This window comes from Symphalangus syndactylus, chromosome 3, assembly GCF_028878055.3.
Source record: "Symphalangus syndactylus isolate Jambi chromosome 3, NHGRI_mSymSyn1-v2.1_pri, whole genome shotgun sequence".
Taxonomy (NCBI): Eukaryota; Metazoa; Chordata; class Mammalia; order Primates; family Hylobatidae; genus Symphalangus; species Symphalangus syndactylus.
Genome location: NC_072425.2, coordinates 79219977 through 79234411, shown reverse-complemented (window position 1 = coordinate 79234411; position 14435 = coordinate 79219977). Strand labels below are relative to the sequence as shown.

The following is a 14435-nucleotide window of genomic DNA, read 5'->3' as shown; positions in this document are numbered from 1 at the left end:
ATGAGAAAAGACTTAAAAAAGTTTGCATCACCCTCTTGGGATCACAACTGCACCAGCTGGAGAGGAAGATGCCCTGGCCTCAGAGTTTTGTTTCTCTTATGCACCACCTACTGCTGCCACCACAGGAATCCTTGGGGGCCAGATCACAAGGGCTCAGAGAAAGCAAACAACAACAAAACGGAGGGATTTCTGCATTCTCTCAGAGTAATAGGAGTCCTCTTTCCTGCCCAAACTTGTAGGGCTTATCCTTGACCTCAGCAATTGCTGAGAAATTGTTTCACCCTTTATATGGAAAACAGACTTTCTTGTTTGCCTCATCCCTACCAGTGTCTTTCTCCCTACACCTAAGGTCAATTACCAGCTGCTCTTTATCATTGAACTTAATGCTTTTTTCTCATAGTAGAATTAAGAGGAAAGTAAAATATTGTACCCATACCTTTATTGTATTTAGACAAATCACAGAGTGAGAGAATAGGGGTTTCAAGAACAATAAGAGAGAGACAGAGGAGACCGAAAGAACTGCTTGTGAAAATACAGAATATTCCACATTTTCAATATGAAAATGTATGAGGGTCTGAAAGAAAATACTCAGTTTTATTGTCCTGTAAGAGGCAGCATTGACAAATGTGTACCAGAGCTTGGGTACATTTGAGCCAGCTCTTAAGAATCACGGGGTGGGAAATAGAACAAATTATTTACACCCAATTCTAGGCAGATAAGTGTGCTTCAAGGAAAGGCAAGGGCCTGGCTAGATTCTAGATGTTTTTAAACTGGAGGCCAGAGACAGCTTTAGGGAGTCTATATACAGGCACAAATTTATTTGTTTTATATTCTTCTTGCTCTTTGAAAACGGTCTTTATGCAAGTACACACTACATAACCAAAGTTTCCCTTTGTTCCAGGCAGCAAAAGGGCTGATTGGAGCCATTGTACAGTGTCAGGAACATACCAGGACACCGAGAATAGCGTCATGTCATAAGGACTCAGAGCAGGTGGACCCTGCTGTGATGCACAAAGGTGAGGGTGCAGCTGCCCAGGACGCACTCATGCATGTTTGTGTGGACCATGGAAGATGGCAGGGGAAGAGCTGTCAGGTTGTTGGGGCAGAGGGTGTGCATGAGTATTCGCCTGTAAGTCATATTGTAGAATCACCTCGCACAGCCACTGTATCTTCCCACCAGCATCACAGGATAACTCCTTTATCATCACTTCAGTAATGCTTGATTTTGTCTGACTTTTTTATGTTTACCAGTTCAGATAAAGAGAATTGCACTGTCATCATTGCTATAATGTACACTTTTTTGACTACTACTGAGTCTGAGAATCTTTAGATACGTTTATTAGTCATTAATGTTTTTTCTCTCTCTTTTTTCTGTTTTTTGAAATGGAGTCTTGCTCTGTTGCCCAGGCTAGAGTTCAGTGGCATGATCTTGGCTCACTGCAACCTCTGCCTCCTGGGTTCAAGTGATTCTCCTGCCGCAGCCTCCCAAGTAGCTGGGGCTACAGTTGCCCCCCACCACACCCAGCTAATTTTTGTATTTTTAGTAGAGACAGGGTTTCACCATGTTGGCCAGACCGGTCTCAAACTCCTGACCTCGTGATCTGTCTGCCTCGGCCTCCCAGAGTGCTGGGATTACAGGTGTGAGCCACTGCGCCCGGCCATGTTTTCTCTTCTTAATCTGTTTGTACTTTCGTTTACTTTTTCTTTCCTCTTTAATAAGAGGTTTTTATTTTGGATATCAATCTTTATATCTTCAATAATGCTGTAAATATCTTTTTGTTCCCACTAACTTTTCTTACAAACTTATTCCTAGTGTCTTGTTGCACAGAAATTTTATTTTATTATGGTCAATTTTGTCAGCCTTTATCTTTGTAATTTGTATGGGGTTCTTTTCTTGTTTGTTTTTGATTTGTATAAAAGTGATTTTTTACCCTAAAGTCAAAAGTTAAAATTTAATGTTTTCTTCCTATTTCAGAGGACCATGCAAGATATGATAAAGATCTACGACACTGAATTTTGGTTCTATATTTGTATCTCAGCTTCCCGGAAATAAAAATAATTCTAACATTCATACTTTCAGTATTTTATGTGAGAGGTTTTGGTGTCGAAATCAAGTCTGAGAGTAATGCTTATTGGGGCCTTTAATTGGAGTCACCAAGCGATAAAGGGGACATTGTCTTCAACGATAACCCTACAATAAACACGTTTTGGATAATAAATATATGATAATTTCTTAAAAGCAATTTTTTGGGCAATCAAGACAATATGGCTTGAGTATGGAGTTATATGATGGTCTGGATTAATCCAGTATTAAATCTCTGGTTATTACAGAAATCAATGGAGCTTATTCTTCCAAATAATCCTTAAATATTACTTATCTCAACTGAGATTTTGGTGAAAATTTAGCTTTAGAGCTTTTATTGACCTGCCAGTGACCTGAAGTTAAGATTATTCTTTTCTATTGAATGAAGACAAACCACCTTATAAAAATTAACCCAGAAGGCTGTAGAGGTGATTTGTCTTCTTTATTTCTGATGACAGTTAAATAGCTTGACTAAAACTCTTGGTTCCCTAAATGGCTTTTCTGCTTTTGGATGGTGGTAGCCCGGGGAATGTCAGGAAAGCAGATGTCTCCCAAAACTGAGAATAAAATACATGGTTTATTCCAATACATTCCAGGAAACCCCATTTCCAAGCTCTTTAAATTAAAACATTACTGTAAACATGTTGGCCTAAAATGTTTCAGAGCTAGAAATTTTCAGAGCAATACCTGCCAGTTGCCACCATGATGTTAGGAAATTCTCATTAATTCTTACATTATGGTTGTCTACAGAGAGATGAAACTCTTCACTAAATTGTCAGCAGCACAATTGTGTCCATACAGACAGATAGAACAAATCCAGTGCTGTGATGTAGTTTAAATGTGCACATATTAACTGATTAGAGAGCTAGAAAATGGAGGGTATTTTTAGCAGCATATGATAAATATATTTCTGACTGTTGAATATTGCTTAACTGCTTTGTTCTAGTTACTGGGGATTATATAGTAGGAAGTAATACAGACAGGTGTCATGTCCTGATGGGCCTTGTATTTCGGGGATGAAACGGGATTTCGGTGGCACCAAGACCTGATTGCTTTGCCAGTTACCCTCAGCCCTGGCTCACAAGGAAAGTGTATTGAGGAGATTCTTGGGGAACCACATGAGTTTTAATATCATAAGCTTCTGCCCTGAACTGAAAGGTAATTTTTTGTTGAGGAACGCTGAGCCACACTTATCCACAATGCCTCCTTTGGCATAGGCCCTAGATAACCCAAAGTGTGTTCTCTCAAACAGATGGAGAAAATCAGAGGATAGAAAATATTAACAGTGTTACTGAGGATGCTGCCAACTGAACCACCATTTATGTTTTTCATAGAACAAAACTTCAAGGGGTTTAAGTAGTCAGAGTGTGGCCAGCTTTTCCTAAGAAGTATTTATGCAAGGAAGATATTTTATATTCTGGAAGAGGGCATATGTGAAGGGCATTTCAGAATAATGTAGGGTGTATGCACAGGTCATGTGAAGGAGTGGTCTGGGGTATCAGGACATGTGACAGGCCTCGAAGTTCGCCACTACAAGCATGGAGCCCATATTCACAACATCTTAAAGCACAGCAGCTGGGCTGTGGGGGTGGAGTAGTTCATGCCAAAAATCACAACTTGGTTTGGAAAATGAGAGGGGAGAGAAACTTCCCTAAAGAGAATTAGAAAAAGTAAAACTCATGAGGTAAAGCTGTATAGATTTGAAATAGTAAATCCTTACAATTTTTACTTCCACTGGTCGATGGCAGGGTTTCTTAATCTTAGCAGTATTAACCTTTAGAGTCAGATAATTTTTAATTCTTCTTGCAGAGGAGAAGAGAGGGTATAGGCTGTTCTGTGCACGATGGCATGTTTAGCAACATCCATAGCCTGTACTCACTAAGTGCCAGTAGCAACCCCCAGTTTTGACAATCCAAGATGTCTCCAGACATTTTCTTCCCTGGAGGCAAAAACAGCCCTGGTTGGGAAGCACTGGTTTATGAATCGAAATAAAACTGTAATGTTCTCCAGCCAAACAAACAACAAAATTAAACAGTATATTTTCAACTTATTGCCTTCCTTGGCTAGTACATAGCTCACTACAATTAAAGCTTCCAATTAGAAATTCTTCCTGGGTTAAAAAAAAAAAAGCTATCTAGAGAAGCAATTTAGTAAGCTGGGTTTTAGGAATATGTTGTTAATTTTGCCTAAAATGTGGCATGCAAGGGGAGAGTTATGTAATCATTTTAAGTAAACAAGGGTTTCATTCAAAAAAATACCCTTAAAATGGTTTGATTCAAAAATACTGAAATCTCTTATCATAGAAGCACAAATCTGAATAGTTTTGTTATTTAAATATAACTTACTGTGAAATCATCAAGGAACATAGCTAATCGAACCTATCATTCTAGCCTACATCATCCTGTGCATTTCACAAAATCCTAATGAAAACCACACGAAGCTCAAAGTATAGATAAACATATCAGTGTTGACAACCGTGAAACCACACTATCCAAAGGCTACGAGCTCTGAGGAATTCCTGTTAGCTACAGCACATGTACGATCAATGAAGGAAGAAAATGAAGGCTCCTGGGAGATAAAATTATGTCAGGACAAAGCTGAGGAAGAGCAACACCTGTCGGAAATGTCCTAAGATAAATTTCGAAAGGTTCCAGGCTTGGAGGTGGGGCAGGCACCGCCGGAAGAGAAACCTTCCCTTTGGGACTTTCTTTGTCTGTGACAAGAACAGCACTTGATGCCCTTAGAATAGTTCCTGGAACATCTGAATAAATATCTGCGAAATGGCTGAATCAGGGGTGGGGACTGGTGTTCAGGTGGGGGCCCCCTCAATAGTATGAGCACAACGGAGGCTCCACCTGGCAGGGAGCTGCTGACTCCTGACGCTATAGGAGCTGATCTCTGGATTAGGAGGTCCTGCTCTACTTCCAGTTGCAAATATTACATATATTTGTGTATGTGAGTGAATATATATACATATATATGTGCATATATATGTGTGTATATATATGCACACAACATATTTGTGTATGTGAGTGCATATATATATACACACACATATATATACACATATATATATATACACATATACATACATATATACACACACACACACAACCGCCCAACAAGTTCCCCTTGCCCCCTGCCTAGACAGAGCTGATTCATCAAGACAGGGGAATTGCAATAGAGAAAGAGTAATTCTTGCAGAGCCAGCTGGGCAGGAGACTGGGGTTTTATTATCGCTCAAATCAGTCTCCCTGAGCGTTTGGAGATCAGAGTTTTTAAGGATAATACGGCAGGGGCCCAAGAAGTGGGAGTGCTGATTGGTCAGGTTGGAGATGGAATCACAGGGGGATCAAAGTAAGGTTTTCTCGCTGCCTTCTGTTCCTGGGTGGGATCGCAGAACTGGCTGAGCCACGTTACCGGTTTGGGTGGTGTTGATGGCGGCAGCGGCCCATCTGGAGAGGCTGCTGCCAAGATGCCGGCTGCAGCAGGGGACGCGCCGCAGGGCCGGGCGCTTTGTGGAGCCAGCGGGAGCTGAGAACAGGCAGGAGCCCTGCCGGGCCGGCTTCTGAGCTGGTGGGGAGGGAGCCCTGCAGTTCCAGGCGCAACCGCAGCTGCCCAGCCATGGGTTCGGACCCGGGCATCCCTGTCCTCTCCAGGGTAGGTTGGGGGAGGCCGGGAGGGGGGGCACAGGAAGCCTATATTAGACCAAATATCATGTTATATTTTGTGTATTTATTTTTTAACCCTTACCAATCCAAGCTAGATTTTCTTACTGATTTAGTTACTTTGCTTGTTTATTAATCTCATTATGTAGAATATATTTTGGAAGTTGCCTTAATAGTTTTTAGAGGAAAACAGGATAAAAATAAATAAATATGTAAAAGATGCCAGTTTTCCTTATATGTATATGTAATGGTGTAAAAAAGCACTAAATAAAATGATCGGTATAGTGGCTAGGGAAATAATTAAAGTTAGGTTTTTGGGCCAGGCGAGGTGGCTCACGCCTGTAATCCCAGCACTGTGGGAGGCTGAGGCTGGTGGAGCACCTGAGGTCAGGAGTTCGAGACCAGCCTGGTCAACATAGTGAAACCCTGTCTCTACTAAATATACCAAAATTAGCTGGGTGTGGTGGCAGGTGCCTGTAATCCCAGCTGCTTAGGAGGCTGAGGCAGGAGAATCGTTTGAACCTGGGAGGCAGAGGTTGCAGTGAGCAAGAGATCACACCATTGCACTCCAGCCTGGGTGACAGAACAAGACTCTGTCTCAAATAAATAAATAAATAAAATAAAGTTAAGTTTTGAAGGAATTGAGATTATAAAAATATATTTCAGAAAAGGATGGAGCAAATATCTTTTGAAAATGCAAGGGCAGAGGTATTTCTGGCAGAGGTATGAGAGTATATGAGACATTTACTACAATATCGTTTCGACTTATGCTCCTGTAGTTTACTAAAGGCAATTATTGTTTCATTGGAAATGTAATTAATGAACGTGACCCTCAGTACCATAGATTGGGAGCCACGAGGCTGGCCCTGGGCTGACTGTGGTTGGACTCACTCAGGAACCAGCTTGGCTGGTCTCTTTTAAGTAACTGCTGCCAGCTACTGCCAGAAGTTGCAGGATGGGAGGAAGGGAAGCTGACTGGCCCAGCTGATCCATAAACAGCCCTTTATTAGCACTGCAGTTGCTTGTGATGCCTGGGATTCGAGGTTTGTGTCTTTCTTTTGTGAGGGGTTTCTATCTCACCCTCAACTCTGTTCTTTGCATTGTTTGGGCTACACATCCCACTGTGTTCCCATCTCCTGCCCTCTAGTCTGCTGAAGGTTTTTCATCCTGTTCTCAGCATGGACACATATCTTCTCTTTTGTCCATCACATGGTTATTTCAATAGGATGTTGGTAGAATGGGAAGAAGATACACATGTGTTTAACTAATCATTTTTAATTAGAAAGCCAGAGGTTGAATTGAAAAACAACTCATATTGAAACTGCATTTGCAATAATTATAACCGTGAGAAAATTATGGCAGTGGGGAAGATCTAATATAGCCAACTTCCCTCTTATATTTTACCTTCATGTTGCCTTAATTATTACTGGGCTTAGGATGGGCTAGCTGTGGGAGACATGTAGTTTACAGTTTAAATGATAATAGTCATTCTCCAAAACTCAAACCCTTTATAAAGCTAATGAGAGACCATCAGGCTAGGTGGAGAGGAGCCTCAATTCAGCAAAGGTGTAGACATAAAAGACTGCCAGCCATTATTCCAGAGGTCATGGGATATGCAACTTTTCCAATTACTCCTGCAGATAACATCACTACTGTAGAACCCAAGATTGGCCTTTTGAGATAGCCTTTCAGATATTTTGAGTGTTTGGCACCAATTACGGCACCTTCTGAACCCACCAACTGCTCATGTGGCCCCACGCAGAAGCAGAAGCCATTCAGCACACAGCAGGATATTTTCCCACGTTATGATTGCACCCCCCAAACAATCAGCAGAAAGCATCCATTGCCTAGCCACCCTCATCCCTTCCCCCAGATTACCTTTGAAAGAACCCTAACCTACAAGCTTTTGATGAGTTTGATTTAATAACTCCGTCTCCTGTGTGGTGTGGCTGGCTTCGCATCAATTAAATTCTTCCTTTACTGCAACGCCCTGGTCTCTGTGAATTGATTTTTTTTGTGCAGCAGGCAGGAAGAACCCATCAGGAGGTTACAGTATGGTTTTTGAACTTTTCAATTTATGGAGTTTTAAAATATAATTACCAATATGTGTCTTCGTAAAATACTTTTACACTATGACACTATATGATATTTTTATTAGATCTTATTTGTTATTTATGATTTTTCATCCTAATTTTTAAAACTATGATTTTTTATTAGACTTTTATTTACAATTTTTATTATGAAAATTTTCAAACATACACGGAAGTACAGACAAAAGTAATAAAACCCAATGTATTCCTTACACTCTACTTCAATAATATAAATATATGGAATAGTCTTAAAATTTCATATATATCCCTCCCACAAACACACTGAAGCATAATTTTAGCACAAACCCCAGACATCATATTATATCATTTTTAAATATATAGCTATGTATCTTTAAGGGAAAGGACTTTTAAAATACATAATAGTAGTACCATTAACACAACTAAATAACAGTAATTCCTTAATATCATCTAATGTTTGGTGTTCAAACTTTCGTGATTGTCTCACAGATCTCTTTTTCAATCAGAATCCAAACAAGTCCACGCACACTGCATTTGGTTGACAGACGTTTTTCACAGAGCAGGAGCATTGCCATCATGGACAAGTACCACCATTCTCAAGTTCCCCTTGATCAAAAACCACCCAAATCCAAAGGGCATCAGCCTAATGGCTAAGGTCAGCATAACCATAAACCACAAATGACATTTCCAACCAGAAACATTCCAACCATAGGATTAAACCCCTCCCTGACCAGAGACACGCCAGCCCCCAGATAACCTCCCCTCCAGCTGGAGAGATGTCAGCCCCAAGAAAACCTCCCCTCTGACCATAGACATTCCAACCCTGCCATAAACTTCTCCCCAGTACAGAAACATTCCAAGCCTGTGATAAGCTCTCTCACCAATAAATACTCTTACTCTGTAACAGAGAGTGTTCCTGACTGAAACTGGCCGGAAGCACCTCTCAGATTTATTCTCCAAAATAAACCTGTCTGACTATTAAGCCACTTTTCATGTTTCTTTCCTCTTTCTTTAACTCTTACAGTTTTAATTGATCACAATATCTTCTTCCCACCCGACTCCATGTATTTGCAGAAAAAACTAGGTCATTTGCCTTTAGAATTTCCCACATTTTGTGTTTGGCTTAGCGCAGCCTTACGGTATAATTTAACACATATAAACTGATAGAACAAGAGGTTGATTTAAGTTCTTTTAGTTTTATATGTTTTTGGCAAGAATACTTCAAAGGTGGTGCAGTGTACTTCCTATTGAATCATATTCAGAGGCATGTAAAGTTGGATTTTCTTTCTCTTATCAGACTTCTTAATTTTAGTTGTTCCAGTACATAAAAATTAGTATGTTATCATGGTCTGTGATTACTAATCATTTAAGAGTTTGTGGGGATGTAAGTTGCTTGCTCCTGCTTTGCTGTCTGCCATGAGTAAAAGCCCCCTGAAGACTCCACAGAAGCAGATGCTGCTATGTTTCCTGTACAGCTTGTGGAATGTCATTGAAATCATAAGACTGTCATTCAAATGGAAGCATTATAGTTCTTTGGAACCATCATGATCTCAAAACGAAAGGAGAATGATACAGATACACTGGCTGAGGTGTTTTGAAGTGCATTGAAATGTTCCAAGCTGTTACTTACCTTAACATGTTCTTGAGGTATCATGGCATGGATTAAAAGGAAATTTGGTGAGTGGCCTCCACTTAAACGACTTGCTAGGGAAGCTATGTGAAATCATTTAAAAGAGTAAGGGGATCAAATAGTACTTACCCTTCATGCAAAAGTTGTACAGAAGTCATATGGAAATGAAAAAAGGTTTTTTTTGCCCTCCCCCTTGTGTATATCTTATGGGCAGTGAATGGAAGAAAATAAAATAACAAATGAAATGCGATGGTTGTTCTGAACAAGAGTCTCAACCCTGTGCATTTATTGGGATGGGAAATAGTGACCAAGAAATGCAGCAGCTAAACTTGGAAGGAAAGAACTATTGCACAGCCAAAACATTGTACATATCTGATTCAGACAAGCAAAGGACTTCATGTTGTCCATAAAGATGTTCTATGTCAACGGTGATGACATTGGTGTGTTCCTCAGCAAGTCGTCCAAACCTTCCAAAAAGAAACAGTCATTGAAAAATGCTGACTTATGCATTGCCTCAGGACCAAAGGTGGCTCTGTTTAATCGACTATGATCCCAGACAGTTAGTACCCGATACTTGCACGTAGAAAGAGGTAATTTTCATGCTAGTTCACAGCAATGGGGAGCATTTTACATTATTCTTGGATGATGATGAATCAGAAGGAGAAGAATTCACAGTCTGAGATGGCTACATTCATTATGGACAAACAGTCAAACTTGTGTGCTCAGTTACTGGCATGGCACTCCCAAGACTGATAATTAGGAAAGTTGATAAGCAGACCACATTATTGGATGCAGATGATCCTGTGTCACAACTCTATAAATGTGCATTTTACCTTGAGGACACAGAAAGAAAGTACTTATGCCTTTCTCAAGAAAGAATAATTCCATTTCAGGCCACTCCATGACCAAAAGAACCAAATAAAGAGATGATAAAGGATGGTGCTTCCTGGGCAATCATTAGCACACATAAGGCGAAGTATACATTTTACAAGAGAACGGGCCCTGTCCTTGCCATGGTCATGCCTACGCCTGTCGTAGAGAGCCTTAAGTTGAACGGCAGTGGGGACGAAGCAATGCTTGAACTTACAGGACAGAATTTCACTCCAAATTTATGAGTGTGGTTTGGGGATGTAGAAGCTGAAACTATGTACAGGTGTGGAGAGAGTACGCTCCGTGTGGTCCCAGACGTTTCTGCATTCTGAGAAGGTTGGAGATAGGTCTGACAACCAGTCCGGGTTTCAGTAACTTTGGTCCGAAATGATGGAATCATATATTCCACCAGCCTTACCTTTAGCTACACACCAGAAGCAGGGCTGCGGCCACATTGCAGTGTAGCAGGAGCAATCCTTCAAGCCAGTTCAAGCCACATGCCCCCTAATAAATTAAACACAAACAGCGAGGGAAGTTACACAAATGCCAGCACAAATTCAACCAGTGTCACATCATCTACACCAACAGTGGTATCCTAACTACCGTCTTTTTGCTAGGACTTAAACGGACTTGAATGCAGCAAAAAGTTGACAAAAAGGGAGAAAAAAATGAACAGTCTTTTGTGGTTTATTGGGAAAACTTTTCATACCAGGTGATGCTATTCTAAAACCCCACTATCTATCTGCAAGTGCTGATTTGAAATGCAGAGGCCACAGTAAGACAAAAAAAGTCAAAATGTACAATCTATTGGAAATCAATTTTTTCAGCTGTTTTGTTGGTTGGTTGGTTGGTTTTTCTTTGGTTTTGTTTAAGTAGGCAAGAAGTAAATAATGTGGCTGGAATACAAGTTGAACAAACTAGAAGACATAAATCTAATATAGTTTTTATGGACCAAGGAACTTATTGTATAAGCTTTAGTAAAAGGTACATTTTTGCATTTTCACCATACCCTTTTTTATATCATGGTATTATAGTACACCTTGTTACCAAATAGGTTGTTCTCTTCCCCACTCACCTTTGAGCTTTTGCTTTAAAATACATTCAGGTTCCAAGCCTGGCCATGCTTGTTTAATCTAATTATTATGTTCTTCCAGGTTTTTTTTTGGTCTGAGGCTGCAGCTTTTTTTTTTTTCCAGCTGAAGTCTTATGACTTTTCGTGAGTCAAAATTGTTTGGATTTCAGCAAGTCAAATCTTGTGAAGGCCTACATTTTTTTTTAAGATTATGTGAAGTCTGTGGAAAAGCTTTAAAATCCGCCTCTGCCTTGCCTGCAATACATGCAATGTATGTTAATTTAGCCTCTCTTCTCAGACACTGTTGGTAGTTATTTCTGCGTTTTCCTTTTTTTTTTTTTTAAAAAAAAAAGGTATTTATAGTGGTTATCCAAGAGGTTCTAACATTCACATGCAATTTGGTGTGGCCATTTAGCCATAAATGAGTTAATGGCACAGAACATGTTGGTATTTGAAGTATTCTCTCCCCTTTTCCCATAACATAAATACATATGTGTGTTCCCGGATTTGTTAAGGTTTCTCCCCCCTCCTGATCTTGTACATAACTTGTATTGTCTATAAGTTAAACATTTTATTTTGAACTTGGAATGTTCGCAGTGATTTCATTCAGCAGACTGTTTTCTGCCTCGTTGGCAAGTGACAAAAAATATCATGAGAAGCATCTGCTACCAGTTAGGAGATGGTGCCCTTATGACAGAATGGGGAAGATCTCAGCAAAAGCATGTTTTATTAACTTTACTTTTTGGGGGTGTTGGAGGGGGTAGCCTAGGCCAGAACATCATTGTAATCTTAAAACATAAGATGATTTTATTGGATGATCAACTAAAATAGCTGGAAGACAGTACTTTAGAAACAGATAGTTGTAAGATTATAAAATGCAAATGTAACATGTGTTTTTATTTTTCTTTTCTCTGCCTTTTTGTTTGTTTTCTCTTCTCCAGTACTGAGCATCTCCACAAATATCTCCTAACTCAGAAAATGTTTCTTTTCCTTTCAGTTGAGATTTGGTTGCATTCAGGGTTCTATGCTGGCCTTGCAGGCGAAACTCGCCGGTTGTACCTTGCTTTCATTCCTGAACTTTGGTTATGCTTTTGTTCGGATTCTTCGAAATTGCAGCAGACTCTTTGGGCTACATTTAGTACAGGAACCACATGCATAATGTTATACAGCACAGTCTAGTAACACAATCATCCTTCTTAGAGTAAAAACTACCTCTAGACTGTGGTAAGCTTTTACTGTCCCATAAAACAGGAGCCACAGTACCTTATGAATGCAAAACCGTAACTTCCTACAGTGTTTCCATACAGAACATTGTCTTTCTGGTGTCCTGGGCTGTTTTGAAAAAGTTTCCATTAACAGACTTTTCAGAAATTATTATTAGTAGCATTTTTTTCCAGCTTTGCTGTTTTCATCATTCACTCTTTGCTCAGACTCCAGCATTCAGTACCGTGTTGGTCCAGATGTAGGTGCATATACTCATTTTTAGCCTATTTCTTGTACCTGGCAGCACGCTCTACACATTCAGCCTTTAAGGAGTTTGTTTTACAAACTGTGTGCCTGTAAGGTGTATTAGCAATAAGATAGAAAATTGAGCAAGTTTATACCATAATTTTGTAGAAAAAAAGAATCTGCTCAGTTCCATATTTCATCCATGAAAAACTTGCAATATGAGCAGTTTCAAGGAATAAGAAGAAAAAAAAAGAGTTTATAGGTCAGCCAGGTCTGGTGGCTCACGCCTGTAATTCCAGCACTTTGGGAGGCCGAGGCCAGCGGATCACTTGAGGTCAGTTCGAGACCAGCCTGGCTGACATGGTGGAACCCCTGTCTCTACTAAGAACAAAAACAAAAACAAAAATGAGCCAGGTGTAGTGGTGTGTGCCTGTAGTCCTACCTATTCAAGAGCCTGAGGCATGAGAATGTCTTGAACCTGGGAGGTGGAGGTTGCAGTGAGCTGAGCTCGTGCCACTGCACTCCAGCCTGGGTGACAGAGTGACACCCTGACTCAAAAAAAAAAAATTTATGGGTCATTTGTGGTTTACTTATTTCTGTAAAATGTCCATTCCCATCTTTAGCCCACTTTTAATTGGGTGATTTTTTTATTAAGAAAAACTGTATATATTAAACATTGATTTTTAAATTATTTACTATATCCAGACAACAGCTTTCTTTAAGAACTCTCTAATGCAAAATAGAAGAGTGGTAGAACTTGAGTACAAAAAGGAAAAAATTCCAACTAATTAAATGTATCTTTGATTAACAGAAAAATAATATAAGCTGCAATAATATTGTTATTTCAGAATTCCCCAGTTACAAAGTAACAGTAAGAAGATGGTGATCTACAAAACTTTACTTGTGACATAATTCTAGTGTAGTTTATTTAAGAAATATAAAATAAAATGATTGGATTACAAATAAGATTAGTATAATGATACATCAGTATTATGAGTATCTTTCTTATATAAATAATATTTTCTGAATACATGGATAGTAAAAAAGGTAGCACAATAAAATTATACAGGGACAACTTATTAAAATAAATAAACATGCTCAGTTCGTTGTAAGGAAATAAAATTTGTTTTCTGAAAACAAATGGAAAGAAAATAATAACCATGTTAGCCCAGAGAAAGGAATACACTTGAATTATAGATGAACAAGGGCATATACTGTATATGACTATCATGTAACCATGAAGAATAGGTCAAGATAAGGAAAAGCAGCAGAAACATCAGTTCTCAGGCAGTGTGCCTGAGATTATTACAGTGTGCCCCATTAGTTTATGTCACTTTTAAAAAGTCATTTAAATAAATGTATTTGTGGAAGAAAAAATATCTGCACATCAGGTATGGTCTGATCCATAATGATCCAACAATCTGTCATAACTCATTCTAGGAGTATTCTTACACAGTTTGCAAGAGAAATTACATGTGGAGCTATAGGGGAACATTTATCAGAATTCATAAAGCCGTTTAACATGAGTGTTACATAGTACATAGTGACCATCATACAATAGTAAAAATACAATATCTGATACTATTTTTACAAG

At 39.3% G+C, this 14435-nt stretch overlaps 1 pseudogene; it reads left to right on the top strand.

Moving 5' to 3' along the window:
• The first annotated feature begins 9432 nt into the window (after positions 1–9432).
• On the top strand, positions 9433–10976 carry LOC129479359 (recombining binding protein suppressor of hairless-like; annotated as a pseudogene).
• Positions 10977–14435: the final 3459 nt, after the last annotated feature.